General features: G+C 40.9%; 1 pseudogene; it reads left to right on the top strand.

Moving 5' to 3' along the window:
- Positions 1 to 17,683, top strand: part of LOC1273171 (protein slit) — a 95,299-nt pseudogene extending 77,616 nt beyond the window's left edge.
- The last annotated feature ends 331 nt before the right edge of the window (positions 17,684 to 18,014 follow it).

Below are 18,014 nucleotides of genomic sequence, written 5' to 3'. Positions count from 1 at the left end.
ACTGGCCTATTGGACGTTGCTGGAGATTTACGACCGTCGCAACAATTAACGTCGGATGATGATATTTAGACCGAGCTTCGGCGAAATCCGTCGACAACTTCGATAGCTCTCCATGCCATATGTCAATATAAACCATCATGATTCCTTTTTTTATGTGTCTGGATGCCACACTCTCAGAGAAACGATGCATTTTGACCGCTTCGATTGATATTCGATGCATCATCTGAGAGTGTGTAGACGAGGCGACTTGGGTGGCGATGACCCAGGTCCCATTAATCACCGGGATAGTTCAAACCACACGTTAACCCAAATGGATACGCTGCCAACTGTGGTAAAACCGGCTCACATGACTTACTGGTCAAATTAAATTCGCTTCTGGACAATTTATGACCAAAAGGTTTGACCAATATCCCCAGTCAACAACCTCTCCCACGAAAGCACACTGAACAATTTCGTGTTTGGACTCCTAAAATTCCAATGTTCTTGTACACCGGCGTTGAACCCAAGATTGATTTACAATTTTCGTAGTTATAACCCAACAACAACACCAAAGAACCAAAACAGGTATTGGTTTGTGCCTGAGCAAAAATTCGATATGCTTTCCTGGTTTTCTGGTCATACGAAAATCTAGAACAACATGCCCATAGTATAGGACTGGTAGGACAGTTGGGCCAAATGAAAATGGTAAATCTCTGTTTGTGGTGGCGTTAATAAAAAAGTAGAAATAGATGCGTCTTGTGTGGTTTGTGTTGTGATTGTCTTCCGATCGAAAGCCTTAATCGGTTTATAAATGCGCCCTTGCAAACACCTTCCTTCTTCCCCAAACCAAGATCCGTCGATCTGAACAGACATGGCTCGATAAATCTGATTTCCTAGAAAAGGGAAAGCCGAAGACGGAGAAATAATCTGTTGCCGTGTTGCCTTGACGGTGGATGCAGTGAAATGTGAAAGATTTATGGTAGGACTGTATAAGGTCAATGGGATTTGAGAAGTAGAGATGATGTCATGAGTCATACAAGGAATAGTTCTTTTTGTAAATGTGCCTTTTTAATGTACGGTGTGTTAAAGTTTTTCTTTAATACGAAACATATTTGTCTTTGAAGGTGTTGAGTAAACGAAAAGCTTCTTCTTTTACAAGCAATCTTGTCTTACCTTGGTACAAGACCCTAGATAACGATGGAACAATGAGCCCGATGGCTAAAATGTTCGTAAAGCATCTTAATTATCACGAAGCACCTTCCACATCCACTTGAATTCGATCCTTTAAAACCCTTTGGATGATTTTATCTTGTCCTTTTTCACACTCTTATCCACCTGGTAATAATTAATCAGTCAATTAACCGTGTCCTTTTTTCTCTTTTTTTACTTTCAGGTAAGCATAAACGCCAATTCTTGTTTCATCTCTATGCGAGCCGCGTAAAGGCGCCAGTAAAACTGGATCATTTTGTAATCGCTAAAGTGCAATCGTTTGCCACTAACTTCTGCAATGGGTTTATTGCGGTAAGCGAGTGGCACGTGAAGAGAAAAACAGACGGTAGTAGAATGGTCAACAAAGGTAGAACCCAAAAAACTCACCACCCAAAATGCACCACGCTTCTGGTACGATTCGACAAATTGTGCTACCCGGTCACGGTAGCGCAACGTGCCTCACCATTGCAGCACGCAAAAGCTGGAAGATTTTATCTGGGAGCATAAATCAGATTAAGTATTTAACCTCTTTGCTTAAAGTTGAAAATCAATTTGGCTTGAAATTTACTCGTTCAGACGCTTTTTACGACCGTATGCCAAGCCCACTCACACACCTTACTCTATGCGGGTGTTTGGCGTTGGCGTCAGTTGAAGAAGGGAGTTTCAACGAACGAGCTATCAGGATGCTACCGCGATGGACGATACGTTTGAGTGCGTCCTTTAAACCTGCCGGCAAGGCACCAGGAAAAGAGGTGATGTAATAAAATGTGTGTTTTTGTGAGTGCTTATCAAAAGTTCGTTGTTTTGGTCCCAGGAAAGGCGGTGTCAGTAAGGGTCGATTAGCTACGGCGTGTTAATGTACCCAAGATCCAACATTTAGACATTCAGTGACTTTGCCACGTTTAAAGTGTTGGTTCTTGGACTCGTGCGCAAATAATTTATATCATTACCACATTTTGATAACCGCTCGGTCAGTCCGGCACAAGCAGCAACGCGTTGGATCAAGATTATCTTTACAGCTGTTTATTTGCTGTGTCGGATCTAAAAACTTCCCACTTCCCCCTCATTCTAAGTTCCCCTTATATTTGCAGAACGGTCGAAGCTAAATTTACGGCCAAACGCTCCATTAGCCATTATGATATTTCCAGAAAGACGGCAGTCGCTTGTGTTTGTTTCAAGACTGTCATAAACATTTTGAAATGTGGTCTTAAACTCCCACGATTACTCAATCGGACAACGTAAACTTTTTACTGTCACAATAAGCATTTGCACAGATCAACAATCTGGACGCTTTAGATGGTCACTTGGGCCCCAAAGTTTTTTAGGTTATGTTAAATCGATTAAATAAACTACGTAGATGACTTAATCGGCTCCCTAAAGGTGTAGGTTTTTCGATCAATCATCAAACAACACAGCGCTTTCTAATCTACATTTCACAATCTGGCATGCTCAATCAAAAACCCACGATTCTATCAACGATCTGGTCGTTGATAAATCAGATACCGTGAGTCGGATCGGACCAGCTATAGTCTTGCCGTAATATGGTGTAGTCAGTTGCCGAACGAACAATGCACTCAACGCAGGTTGCTTTCCGTCAGCTTGAGGCACCATCGTGTCTAAATTTGTCAAATCTGTCAGTTTTGTTAAGCTTCCGTAAATCCGTTGATCAGGTTTTGACAGTTTCTTTTGAATGCTTATTGTACTCTTTTCTAAAGCCCGATTCTATGGATAACTCTGGCGTGGATAGCTCTCGCCAACAAAAAGCGAAAGTTGGGTTTAAAAGAGACGTCTTTTTTAGCCAAACCGCTTAGACACTAGCTAACACAACCCTTGCTATGGTGCATTGCCTAACGTGTTTGTGGTCCGTTTTAACACATCTGTCGACATAACTCTGATAGCGCTGTGAATGTAGAACGAAATAATTACCAATCTTTAGAACCTATGACAGACTGTAGAGATCCAACCATACCGCTACGTCTGTGTTGGTCGCATTGCTTTACTAAAGGACCCCTTTCCTACCTTTTTCTGTTGAACATAAGTCGTAAAAAATACATGATACCGTCAAATCAGTACCGATTTCAGTGTTGAAAGACAGATGCAACGTGAACCTAAAATAATATGCATTCGTCATGTGTCTGGTGTTGGGAGGAATATACTGCTTCACTCGTCGTAAGTTCTATTTTGGTAGCGAAGCACAACTATATTCGTATGGCCGTGTAACGCTCGCCAGTAAGATTGGGTGGAGTATAACCGCGGAGACCCTTTAAGCAAACAATGATGCTCGAGTCTTTTTTTTAACTCACCATTGATGTCGTGAGTCTTAACAAGATTGAAATCATCTTAATTAACCAGGCAAATAGGAGTAATTATCACGTTTATTTCACATCGCGTCGACGCAAAGTCTGCTCGTGATTGCTGTCTTGTCAAGAGGCTCTCAGGCAAGTGTTAAGGATCGAAATCAGCTTGTAGTTGACGACATTTTTTTTTAATATGTCGTTTGAGTTATACTTAAACAAAGGTTGAAGAATAAACTTTTCAATGAGAAGTCAGATCAGTGTCCTTTTTGGTTTTAATTAAAGATTCTTTTCAACAATTTATTGAATTGCAAAAAGTCTCTGACATTCCAGTCAAATACAAATCACGTCTTATCTAAACAATGCATATCGTACAAAACCGTTAATCAAGAATTCATCGACTGACATAACTTCGTCATCACGTACAAGTCATCCCATTGCGACCACCATCAATCCAGCGTAGGTTTGTGGTTTAATTAAACGCTCCAAATATTCTCCATCGTCGGCTAAATTACCAAATTGGTCACATAGCAATGATGCTGAGGAAGAAATTCCGTACCACGCTGATACCAACTTCGTATCCATAACATCGGTTTCGTGCTTTTTTGACCTATGCTCTGAATTATCGCCCTTCCTCTACCATCAAACAGCTCCGGTTAACATGATTGCTAGCACCGCAAATTGGCAGTTCCCTGGCGGAATCCACACCTACCATTTGGTTGTGCACATGTCTTATGATATCTGTAAACATACATAATTACATGCTCATCTACACCCAGCATCATCGTGTTTCAGTGTGATTTTGCTAGAAACCAAACCCATGGAGATACTGTATAAATTGCGGCTGCTCCAGTATTCCCAAGCACATATGAACGTCGTTAGTAGCAGCTTTCGGATTGGCTTTCATTCACACTCACTTCCACTTCAGAGCAGAAATGAATGTGCTGTTTGACTCCCATCTGCACTGTGTTCTGCTTGCTACTTGCAGGAAATAGGGAAGAGGAATGCTAGTTCCTGAAGCACAAATCTTTCTTGTCGTGCTTGGGGTGGTCCGTAGACCATGTTGGTGGAATGTTCTTAGGAAGGTAGCCTATTCCGAAGGTTTTCGTTAAGATGTTTTCGTTGCAGAGAGAAAGAGCGAAGAATTATATCAAGAGTCTTTTGAGAAACTGACCAGTTGGCCAGGTTGATAAATCTAGACGATTTATTTTCGTTTAATGTTTTCCAAGCAGAGTTTTACGGGTTGAACCATTGTTGAATTTGTGTTCATAGCCTCATTTATAACTGTAGGCTAATCGGCTGATTTCTGATTGCATTTTTGTTATTTGTTATGAACTTCAAATTAAAGTTTATGTTGATCCCTGCCAGACCCTCATCAAATTCATACCAATAAGACAGTATACTTTTCCTGTCAGCAAACTAACTTTTCCCTGACGTCCAATCCTTTTCTTTTGTCGGATAAATTAGTTGAAAATATTCAAAAGGACACTCAGGGCAGTATCCCATGAGTTTCGTGAACGGATTGGTGTTGTAAACGCCGACAAGCGTAGAGGACACTTTGATGATTATAAATTCTAATCAGGATGTTGTTAGCATGCTTGCACGTTGACGGGATCGATAGCTCGGAAAATGTCATTCGCACAGTATCAACGATGATGATGAAGGGACGATAAACCACAAGAGGCCTCTTATGGGCACTTCCCGGCACATACAGTGCAGTGTTTTGTTGCCACATGCATACATATTTGCAGCGATATGCGACACGCTAACCAACACCGGGTGGCCCCATTTCACCGAAACCCCATTTATTAACATGACATTAGCATCGAACAACATCATGTGCTGGTGGTTAGCACTGAGGATGCTCCAATGCGCTTGGCTATCCCAAGTCCGCCATAACACGGGGACACGTAAATGCATGCACGAGCACCGCAAAGTGTCGGTGGAGCGCGTTATCAGCTCATCATATTCCATTCTCAGTTAATTTATGAACCAATTCAAAACCAACTTCATTGTTATTTTGTAGCCTTCGGTATGCGTTCCTCAAACCGGACGGTCAATAAAGTGATGTGTAGACAGAGTGGATTAGATGATTATTGTCCTGCTTTTGCTATCTAATATGAATCAAACATGCAAACCAACACACCTTTCGCAATCGGACAATAAGTATGTATGCAAAATAAATGCATTCCATCGAATAATTCAGTCAGTATTAGAGTGTATAAGATGGAATACAAAATGCTAATGCATGTTTATTTGCATGTCAACAGGTCGTTGCTTCATGGCGACATGCTGTGCCGGATATTTTATACTGGATTTTGAAACATCGAAAACATAAACATCGAAATAAAACAGCGAAAGAATCAACGTTTGAAACACGAAACCAATTATGAACCAATATTTAAAACTTCATGGCATCTTAGTGTCAATAAGAATTTATTGCTTTGCCATTTATTTAATGTTCTCTCGGTTGATGGGTAAAAAATGACGCGTATTTTGCGATACGAAATAATCACGTAATATTCATGTTATATATCTGAACTGGTGTTTCACACAATTAAGGATACATTTTAAGCTTTAGAGTTTCAACAGCCAAACAACCATAGAGCAATGCTTTTTTGCAGATTATCAACTCTCATTATGCCTTTAAATGTCTTCAAACGTTCATCTGGATTAACGTGACACATAAAATACTTTAATTGCTCACCATCATCCCCGCTGAGTGCTCATAATCCAGCCGAAAGCTATTAAGCCGCTTTCCAGGAAACAGAACTCGACCCTACCAAAAATAAATAAAAATCAAGCAACACCTAACATATTCAACAAAAAATGCAGAGAGTACACATAAAAGCAAGGATCATTCACATAAAAAGCCGCCCGTTAGCAATCGTTTGACTCGCGAAGCCTCATCATTAACGCCATCAGGAAAAAAAGGTGCCAAATGTGCTGGTTAACTGTGAACGAAGCACTTCAATCGGTTTTAACATTTTCAATTCAACACCAAAATCTGCTTACTCTCCCATAATGTGCGTGAACCATTACCCCGTACATGACATTCGCATTATCCTTTTTGTAGTGTCCGTTGCGGGAGCGGCTGTTAGTTGATTCTGACACAAGGAATATGGTGGGGGACCATCGTCCACACTTTCACATCTTTTGTGCTCCTTTTCAACAGGACTGTGTAGAGAATTCAATCACACGAGTCTCGTATGTGCCTGGTGCCATTTTTCTCACTTACATTCACTGCCACAGGGATTATAAAACGTAGTTGGCGTTGTGTGACTCCTTTCACACGATAACTATCTGTGGAACGGGCTCATGACACCGTGACTGACACATAGCACATGGGTGAATCTAGTCAAACGTGCATATCATCCCACACTACCACAGGACGTAGTAAAAATGGTACAAACATTTCAAGCGAGCAACGTTGCCACTGATTGCATGTGGCAAGCGCTTGCATTTTGGGGAAATATTTTGATGCAGCTTCATCTACATCCGTCCACATCCGTCTTTTTCAGTGCTGCAGTATGATTTTGGTGACGGGTCTTGCTTTTACTTACACCGTACATACCACATCCCACACGAGCAGCAGAAGCACTCTAATGCAGTTTGAGCAATATTTTGTGTTGTTCGTAAATATTCCCTCAGTGCATTGCCTGGAATGACCTCCTAGTGCAACATTTTATTTATTTTATGCACCCACACCTCCATCACCATTCATGCCATACAATACGTGTGCATTCGCTGAGTGCTACCGTGCATCTCCGCACACAATGCAGCTTCAGCTGCTGAAGAATTTTGGGATTCTAAACGAAGATTCATCGCCGTGGGACATCTCACCTTCCAGCCCCTAGCTATCTGATTCAAGCGAATCCCATTCGTCCCGTCCGAATCTCACATCAATTTCCCTTTCATCTGCTCGCTTTCGCTCATCTTCAAGTGCAAACACTCGTAAATCCGTTGTGTAAACATGCATCCAGATGTAGACGGACATGTGCCTCCGCGAGGCAGCCACTCGGGAGGTAACAAACCGAGAGCACACATTCTCAGAGTGTGTTAAGAAGCGTAAATTCGAGCGAAATGTGTCATGAATATTAACAGCTGGCGAAAGATGTACGACGATGTGAACTAGCGTTTCCGTTGCGATTTTTTGTTGGCTACAACAAATACATTTGGCTATTGCGTTTCTATTCATGCATCCTCCCAAATGGTTATCTGTGTTTACTGAAATTCAAAAAGGAATGTCGTCTTGAAGAGAATTTTGTTGCTGTCATTCCATATCATAAGAATGCTGATGGATACAAATTGAACGAAATAATAATTAAATGACCTTTCATGCAGGGTGCTGGTGAAGAGCTCTAGTAGTTCATTGTACGACATGCTCTATCACTCTTACGGTTGACATGGTTTTTAGTCCAATTTATTGAGATTTTGTTCTACCAAACCATCCATGCGTGACGATGCAATCTGTGACATAGGACCAAGCTTAAACCTATAATTTTTCATCTACCGGAAACATGAGTGAGTCAAACTTGAAACATACACTATGCCTAAGTCTCGACACGGTAATATAGAAAGTATACTGTTAAAGCTAAAGGGTATGTCGTTTAAGAGTATGTCAGACACACTCTGCTGCTATCGCATGGCGATTGACGACAAGGACTTGTGAATATCCTTTCTATGGAAACGTATATCAGCAATTAAGCTCCATCGTCAGTCGATATTTGCATACTTGTGGCATTGTAGTACCCATGTAGGTTATTTAAGGTTGTGAATTGGCTATTGCTTTGAGAACCAATCTTATATCATGTCTATGTATAAGAAGGCTAAGTTTAAAATGGACCATTATTTTGAGGATAATTATCACTGATAATAATATTATTAAGTTATTTCTGCTAATTAAATCATCATCATACCTTCCCATTGCCGATAGATCAAAGCATAACCAATTCCGATTGCCTTTCTTCACAATTAATTGACTTCTATCGTTCTCCCTCACTCTTTCTCTTTTAGTGATCTGCAGGGCAATAACATCAGTGTCATCTACGAGTCGGACTTCCAAGGATTGGCGAAGCTGCGAATACTGTAAGTAAAGTTTTCCTATGCCTTTGCCCTTGCGTCTCCCCCATTTCAGGCTAGTCTTACAATTGAATTCACTTCCTAGCACACTATTAACACAGTCATCGAAGTAAAAAGTTGTCGTCTAAGATGCAGAAACGATAAAACAACGAGGCCGTTGGTTGCTAGCTTCCTTCAGCGCACAGTGAACGTCTCGCAGTAATTAAATAAAATCCGAAATTCCCCTCCATAAAACTGTGCGAACTATCACAGCAACACGGCCCCGGTATGCATCGCTCCCCCCTTCCCTTGGGTGTCACTCTTCAGGAAGACCGCCTTATTGACCCGAACTCCGGACGTCGTATGGGAATGGCGAGAGAACGACTCTTTTTAAACTAATTACACCACAACCGTGAACATGCACAGCGACAAGTGAAAACCACCGATAGAATGGTCTTCACCGCTTCGGTTGCAACTTCCGCTGGTCGGATGGTTTTAATAGTGTTACGCGAAGTGCTTTCCAAAATTACCCCAGCCCTGAAGCTGTCTGACGTTTACGATCAACGATAGACATCCGGTGGAAGCGGGACGGAAATGAAGTTACCCCGTGTGTAGTTAAACTTGCCCGACGGAATGTTGCCACCCATATTGGTTCGAGATTTCCTCCTGTACCAACGTTTACTTGTAGTGTTGAATGACGCAATGAACAGTGTTAAAATCGGCAGCATATTGGGCTAGTAGTTGACTTGTGACTTTAACAACGAAAAAGTATAATGATGCAACTAAGAAATTAACATCAAAATATCATCAAAACCGTTTTGTGAGAGCTTCCAATACATCCGGGAATGAAATATGAATTCATTCCGATCGCAACGATAGTGTTGAGATCATTAGCGGCGTTTGCTAATCAAGAGACACCATGCAGCACAACATGGCGCTCTGGCGACGGATGAATCCATAAAAACGCAAATGACCCTGCGGTCCAGACGTGCCGAAGTGACACTGTTTAGTATCGCCATAAAAATGTATTTTTTCACCACACGCAGCCCCAAAGGTTCGAATGATTTACTCTCATGAGCTAGACACACATGCAGTTCATCGAAGCTTCGACCCATCGGCAACACCGACTCATTATTCAAATGTGCAACCCTCGAGAGGACAAAGATTTACCGATTCGAGTCATTTCTGCGCCTTTCCCCATCATCCATCCGTTGCCCATTTATTTATCATTTTAATCGATTCCCAATCATTCTCCCTAACTTTCATCGATTTAATCTGCGACGATGGTGGTGATGTATTTTACTGGTCCACTGCACAACGGGCATGTCGAGGTGTTTTATCCCAAGAGAGAACCAGTTGGACATCGGCCAAATCACTTCAACGTTGAAACAACTGTCCCACTTTCACTGGGCATAGGGAATTTGATCGGTTGGGCATTGTGTTAGCTGATCATTAATTTACATAAGTTTGTTTCTCATCGCCCTGGTGCTTCATTGCTTCCCAAATGGACACAAAAAGCAGATGAAATAGATCTCTCTCACTCGGATCTGCCTCCCACTGCGAGGCTCATAAGTTTTAAGTAATTACGCTGATCACCAAAAAATACCTCTCCTTGGACTTAGGACGTACCGAAAACGTATTTTTACCCGTTTTGGAATTGTCCTCGGATCATCTTTACCTTTCATGGAATAAATGATGAAATATTAATCCACCCCAAAACACCCCGGTAACACACAAAACTGGACACCAGATGGGATAGCACGTGACGCTGTATGGAGTTATCGGAAAGGAAACGTGTTTCTTTTATTTTACCGAATTTGGAATAATTTTATGACCGGCCGACCTCAACCCATTAGTGAGGTTTAGAGTTACATCGATGGCGAAGCTGTTATTTAGTCACCGGAAATGGTGGTACGCTACCTTTCACACTGACACAAAATAAGGCAAATAAGAAGAAATGGTATTCAAATTGACACGGTCGCTTAAAAGATAACTTGTTTCCGGTGACGTTCGTATCACACGTTCAATCGTCGCGCCATACTTATTGCATGGCTGGTAGGGAATGGATTCGATTTCAATTAATTTATAATTCAAATACAATATCGCTACCAAGTGCTTCCATGAAGCCGTACGACGGTGGTTATGGAGGTATTTTTGGAACCGAATGACGTTTTTAATTAGTCGTCACTTTCGCCATTCCGTTTTTTACGGTGTACGACAAAGAGGTTTCTTTGCTGTTAAATAAACCAACATTTCTGCATCCTGATCGAGTTTTAATTAAGGGTTTGAAATGATTTCGTTTGGCGTTGGAATTTCAACTATAATAACTCTGATCGAATTAATTGCAAAGCAATATTAATAGAAATAAAATAAAATACAAAATCCTTAAACTGAGGGCATGCTAAGAGCAAGCTACAGTATTGACATAGAGAATTTTAACAACTTCCAGATGTCTATATGTATTCTCTTACAAAGTTTTGTTTCACACATCACACATCCACCAGTCACCAAAAACATATGCTAATGCTATAATCAAATTAATATTTATAAGTAAGCGGATTCTTTTAAGTTTCCCGCGTGCAATAACTCACTCAGTCTGAGAGGTGGCTGTCGCTTACATACAAACAACTTAATTTGCCTTCCGTAATGAAGAATTTTACCATTTTACAGGCAGTAGCATTAATCAATATTCATTAAACATTTTGAATATAATCTCAGCTATCACGAAATGTATTTTATTTTGCGTCAAATCTTTAATTCAATGTGTTATAAATTTACAGGCAACTGACAGACAACCACATCTACACCATCGAGAAGGATGCCTTGCACGATCTGATCTCGCTGGAGAGATTGTAAGTTATGATTTTATTTCTACCTAGCCTTGTTATCTATTCCAACCCGTCCTCTCTTCGATCGCCCGCATTCTTTCCCTAATACAATCCTACTTGCACCTACACAAACCAACCATCTGGTCCATCAGTCGCCAGATCCGGGCTGACAGGCACCGCCACAGCTCTTTGCTCTACCGACACTCCAAATACCAACCGACGGATTCGATTCATATTAACCAACACAAGACCTGTCAAATCACCTGTCCGCCGTGTTGAATATTACCTGTCGCAGTCAATCAGTCAACTTTATGCGTAGGTTTTCACAATTCGGTGGTTTTGTGCAAATTCTATCCTGTGTCAATGGAAATATTATGACAGAGGTTGTTATTCGATTGCTACATATATTACAATGTTGTTTGCTTACGGCTGCAACGTTTTCTCCAATAGAAACACATGGTTTCTTCCTATTCCAATATTACACTCAGCTGCAACACCATCAAATCGTTGTAGTTTTTGTGAGTTTTTACTCTTGTCTGGTTTGATCTGAACACCAGAGTTGCAGACGGTTTAGTATTAATTTATGCTCACTTTGCTGTTGTTAGGTAGGCTTTATTTACAACTATTTTACGTCGAAAGGTGCCAAGGGCATAATAAAATAACTTGAATTATTAGATCCACCCCGCGTGGTAACGGCCAATTTGCAATATTTTTTATTCGATATAGCGTGGTTCCTATCGTTGTTGTGATGGTCTTTATCGATGAATCCGAAAATAGACAATCGATTCATGAGACAGGTATCATTGGAGCTTAAAATTTATGACATTTGATAAGCAATGACGATAATTGGTTGTGTTTGTGCCATGATATTTCTACAAAATACAAATTAATTAAGATAGTATACCTCACACTTCACAACCTACAAAACAATTTTTAGAAAGAATCGAATTAATTTCAAAAACAATACAAAAAAGAAAATGTCCTATTAAAATTATCAAGTTTAAAAAAAGAATAACAAAATCAAGAGAAGTTTAATCAATTTTACGATACATTATTACGATTATCTTTTTATTACGATACATATGATACAGACGACTTATGATTGTAGTAAATATTTTGACTCGCCGCTGGTCAACAACATCCTACGACTCTCTTGTTGACCACACACATTAAATAAAAGAAAATCAAAAGAAAAAAGATAGAAATGAAACTCACAATCGCTTGCCCCAATGCGATTGGAAATCGATTTCCGTTAATTATCTGAAACCTCGTTTTTATCGTTCATCTTACGATCATCTTGACGTAATTGATCACGCCTTCCTTGCTGTCCGAAGCTACAAAGAAACATCAATATTGCTTAGCAAAGCAAATTCATATTCTCCTACATCACTTTGCTTCCGGCGAGGGCAAGCTGACGCCCGAAAAGGGCACGGGACAGGGAACTGGCGTCAGCAATAATCAACAGTGGGTGGACTCCTTTTACTGTGACGTATCTTTAATTAAGTTTCAACGACACATCGACTGGTTTAACGACCATCACTACACAGGCTACGCTCACTCGCTTGTTTCAATCGTTTCTCTTTCGTCCTTCTTGTCACGAGATTTGCTTACTTTTGTCTTATTTTCATCACTCTTATAATTATTATGATTTTATGTTCCGTTTCTTTCCTTTTTTGAGGCGACTTAATAGCAATCGCTTAAAATCTATACCAGATAATTTTTTATCCAGTGCCGCTAATTTATTACGATTGTAAGTAGTAGTTTGTAGTGATTTATTTCCGTTCGATGTATGTTTTTGTTTTCCTTTCTTGTTTGTGTGTTTTGTGTTTATCGGTTTAGCAAATGTATAGTCATTTGTTTCCTTTTGTTCAGCAAGTCAAAGTCATTAGACCGAAAGCTGCTTAGACATTTTCAAAGCAGATCGATTCTAATTAGCGACAAGATTTGGCTTTCCCCTTGTTGTTTTATGTCTTGTTTTTTTTTTTTTTTTTGCAAATTAATATGACTTTTGTGTTTTTTATACTTTGTTAATGGACAAACGCTTTTCAGTCTTTCGTATGCATGCAATACAAATTAGTTTTTGGCTTTTGTGTTTTTGAAGCATCTTTTGTTTTGAATATTTAGCTCCCATTCTATGTTGAACAGTCTCAGAAGTTTAAGTTTGCATGATTAACGACACCAAAAACGATGACTTTTTTTTATTGATAATTGTCATTTGTTAACATTTATCTTACGTTTGCACACTTTTGTGATATCTTTTCTAATTTATGTTAATGGATCTAATCGACGATTGATAGCATGATTGATGTTGCTCAATGTGTCGTTTTGCCGTTCTATATGATGCGAACAGTAACATTCAATCGGAACAAAACACAACACATGCATCCAAAATATATAAAGCCTAGAATAGCATTTAGTGTCTCTCAAATTCAGCTCGTATCTCACTTACGATTACGCCACAGTAGCTGAATGACAACAGCCACTAAATCATGAATTCACGCAAACATTCACATTTACAGGGATCTGTCACACAATGCACTCACTGCCGTACCGAAACGTGCGTTCAAGGGAGCACCGGCGCTGCGCAGTCTTCAGCTGGACAACAATCAAATCACCTGCCTGGATGAAGGTGCCGTGAAAGGACTAACAGAGCTGGAGATACTGTAAGTACAAAGCCAGTTCACCAGTGGCTGTTCGAATGAAATTACTTCCGAGCACACCAACACCAATGCGGTGGTTCCTTTCTTTTACCTTTCGTTTTCATTTCATTTCATTGCGGGCCTGCAGGACCTTAAATAATAATAACATCACCACGCTTCCGCGCGACATGTTTGCCGGAATGCCACGCCTGCGAGCGCTGCGCCTTTCGGAGAACCCGTTTGCGTGCGATTGTCATCTTTCCTGGTTGGCACGGTATCTGAAGAATGCATCACGTCTGGCACCGTACACTCGGTGCCATTCGCCCGGTCAGCTCAAGGGCCAGAATGTGGCGGATCTGCACGAGCAGGACTTCAAATGTTCCGGTAAGTGTGCGGACGGCCAACGCGAACGGTCAGTCCTAATTCAGGTGTGTTGAACGACGCAGGCGACGCTGGAATTCAGTTCAGACTGGAGTGCCACATAATTGTTGTTTGTTCTGAGCCGTGAGTGCACCATGGGATGGACTTATATGGCTGTCTAGTGTATACTTCAACATGGAAAACACGCAATGTGTTTGGTTTTTTCCCCTTCGTCAGTACGGTACAAAGTAGGGTTTGTCTCGGATGTTCCCTATAGTGAGGTTCATCCAGGCTGGGACATTGTTTGGGAGCGGCCTTAGACACAATAGCTAGAACCATAGGCACCCAACGATGACAGTACAGTAACCACTATGTCCCTCGGAACACTGCATTGCTCCAATTATGTTCATTCAATCAACCTCAAACTAATTTGTCGTCCGATTGGTCGACCGTCATTGGAGAGTGGTGACATAGTGGTCCACAATTCTTCTGTAATAAAATTAATCGCAAGTACTTTGTTTACATTGAGGTGTTTATGAAAAAAACAACAAATGTGATTCACAATTTCGTCATAGGATTTAGAATAATGTTATACTACTTTCATTTATTTTTTACAATATTGTCATTCTACACGTTCCATAGCTTATTCATAAAATGCAAAAAGTTCTCCAAACCCCTGAAAATTAACTCACGTCTTTATTAAAGCTTCCAGCGAATAATTACATTTTTTATTATGCAGCACACGCAAATTGCGTTGCGTTTTCTTCGTGTTCATTATTATTATTACGGAACCACACTGCAACGAGCTTTTACGTTCAAACACGTCGTCCGACACTTGGCTTGGCGAAACCATATCAAACGTGATACGACACTAATTTATTTTCCCCAGCATTCTAATGAAGTTGCCAACAACGACATCATGGTGGAAAATGTTTTTTTCCTCACTTTTCCACACACACACACTCACTGATGCAAATTGCATTCAAAAATAATCTCTGCCGTGTACCAAGTGCTGGATAAAAACGTCAGCTTTCGGATGATGGAAACAATACAAAAAGGAAATAAAAGTCCTGCAGTAGATTTAAACCAATCAAATCCACCACGGTTCAACCACGAGAGCTATCAGCTTTTGTGGACGCATCATTTGAAATGGTACGCATTCGAAAGCAGGTCAAATTGAGGATTTGGTTGAACCGCCACTCAACGCTATACGTGTGCCGCACGATTGAGTGATTCAGGAAAGGCAAATTTTACTGCAAATGGGTCTATTAAACGTTGCACCTGCGCTACGACCGCTGCATTTCCGCGTGTAGTTCCTCTTACTGCAGGGGAATAAACTCATAAACCTCATACTCATCACCTGTACCTGGCATCCACATCATCACACAGCCCAAATGGTGTGGGTCGGTGGGTAAAGACCGCGAAAACCAGAAGCAATCTGGACACTGGGCACAACATCACTGCCTGCATAGAACGCAACAACGTACCCCGAGGACCACACTGTGTTCACACTTTCGCGGACCCATTTTGCACAGCTACCAAACACTTCCTCCGTACGTGACACTCATGAATATGTAAATGTTAATTTATGCCACCTACGTGTGTGTGTGCTCAGCTCTAGAAAGGGCAACGGATAACGCATTCTCGTTTGGGGGGTTTTGGTTTGCGATTTTCACACTCCACGCCAGTGCAGTGTTACAGAGATGAAAAGCACGTCATGGGCTAGAATTGGCCCACGCTCACACACACACACACACACATTCACGCCTTTGGATCAATGAAATCAAATTAGTGGAAAAATAATCGTCCAACCGAACCGGCCCAAATCGAACTTTTCCGACGCAGTCTGCCGACGTGTCTAGACGCGAGGCAATCGATTACAACTCGTGCATTATTGTGTGTCCTTTTTTAACTGTCAGTACCATTAAAATAATGCACGACCTAATTCAATACGAAGTAGATGCTCGTTGAGAAAGCATTAGAGGTTTGATAATAGTCACATATCACTCCATAAAACTCGATTAGACCACATGGCGACGGGGACATAATTGGTCATTATTATCCTTTTTACGCAATTACTTACTTCACGCTGCAAAACACGTATTCACGCTCTAGTGAGCCTAACGTCCAGGCGTGTGTAAAAAAAGCTATTACATCGTGTTGCATGAAATCAAACATAAATGTTTTTCGTATAAGTGTTTATTTATGGAAATTTTGCACAATTTACAATGGAGAGGAGCTCAAGTACAACAACATCAGCAATATGTTGCGCTGTTAACATTAGAATACTTCCATGAACTGCTACAATGAACCACATCGTGTTTAAATCGAGGTTTATTTGCAAAAACCTCAACCTTCATGAGGTGGAACAAACAGCGCACTTTAAAATGTTATTAAATCAGAGTGAGAGCTTCAAAAGTTAATCCATTACGCAAAATTAAATCAAATCACGCCCAAGCAGCCAAATTTTAGCTCTAACGCTGTTTATTATTTATCAATACGTAGGCCTCACCGAGAACACCCCGATGGAGTGTGGCGGTCGAAGCCTCTGTCCCCATCCGTGCCGCTGTGCCGACGGAATTGTCGACTGTCGGGAGAAAAGTCTTACCACCGTACCGTCCACGCTACCGGAGGACACTACTGAGCTGTAAGTGTTTCTTTTTTTATGTTACTGTCGCTTGGGTTTATGTTATCTCCCGGGACGCTTTGGGCATTATAATATGTAATCTAAATATTTTTACAGCCGGCTCCAGCAGAACTACATCACCGAAATTCCACCGAAAGCGTTCGCTAACCACCGGCGCCTTAAGCGGATAGACTTGTCAAATAACAATATTTCGCGAGTCGCCTACGATGCCTTCAGCGGGCTGAAGTCCTTAACGTCGCTGTAAGTATGCGAGGACGCGGAATCCGGAAACGGTGTCCCACTTCCTAGAGCACAACCCCAAAAATCTGAGCAACACGAGTAGGACGTTAAATTCTTATCATAAGTAAACAGAGTCGCCACTCCCATCCTCTTTACTATGTCTATAAAAAGCTCTCAGCCGTGGAATCAACCGCTACGAACACTATCTCGAGCTCATTCGCTCCCCCTCCTGACTAACGTCTTCTTTTGCATGCATTGGTGACCATTTGCAGCGTTCTTTATGGTAATAAAATTAAGGATTTACCGGCGAGCGTTTTCAAAGGATTACCCTCACTCCAGCTGCTACTGCTGAACGCGAACGAAATCAGTTGCGTGCGAAGAGACGCTTTCAAGGTCCCGCATAATATCATGTTTGTGTGTGATAACCGGTGAAGTTACTGTGCTGATAATAAGGAGCAGCTACTGGTTTACGAAACGTTCAACCTTATGGCAATTGAAAGTGAAAGTATCTGGCGCAAATATTCAAACTTAAAGGAATCTAAGAAATGCTTTCATTATAATCATTGCATTTTGGCGCTGCATATTTGTGTGGACACTTAATGGTGTGATTTAGAAAAATCTTTTTTTATTTGTTTATTCAAACATACATAGGTTCGCAGCAATTTAATAACTTTTCCATCTACTCGACAAAGCATGTGAAGAGCGAGCTGCTTTCTATTACCATCAATTTATCTAGTTTTTCGAGTACCAAGCTGCAATAATTTTAATCAAATTCCAC

Source organism: Anopheles gambiae, chromosome 2 (assembly GCF_943734735.2).
Source record: "Anopheles gambiae chromosome 2, idAnoGambNW_F1_1, whole genome shotgun sequence".
NCBI classification, from domain to species: Eukaryota; Metazoa; Arthropoda; class Insecta; order Diptera; family Culicidae; genus Anopheles; species Anopheles gambiae.
The sequence above is the reverse complement of the archived record's forward strand: the minus strand, read 5'-3'. Positions and strand labels throughout refer to the sequence as shown.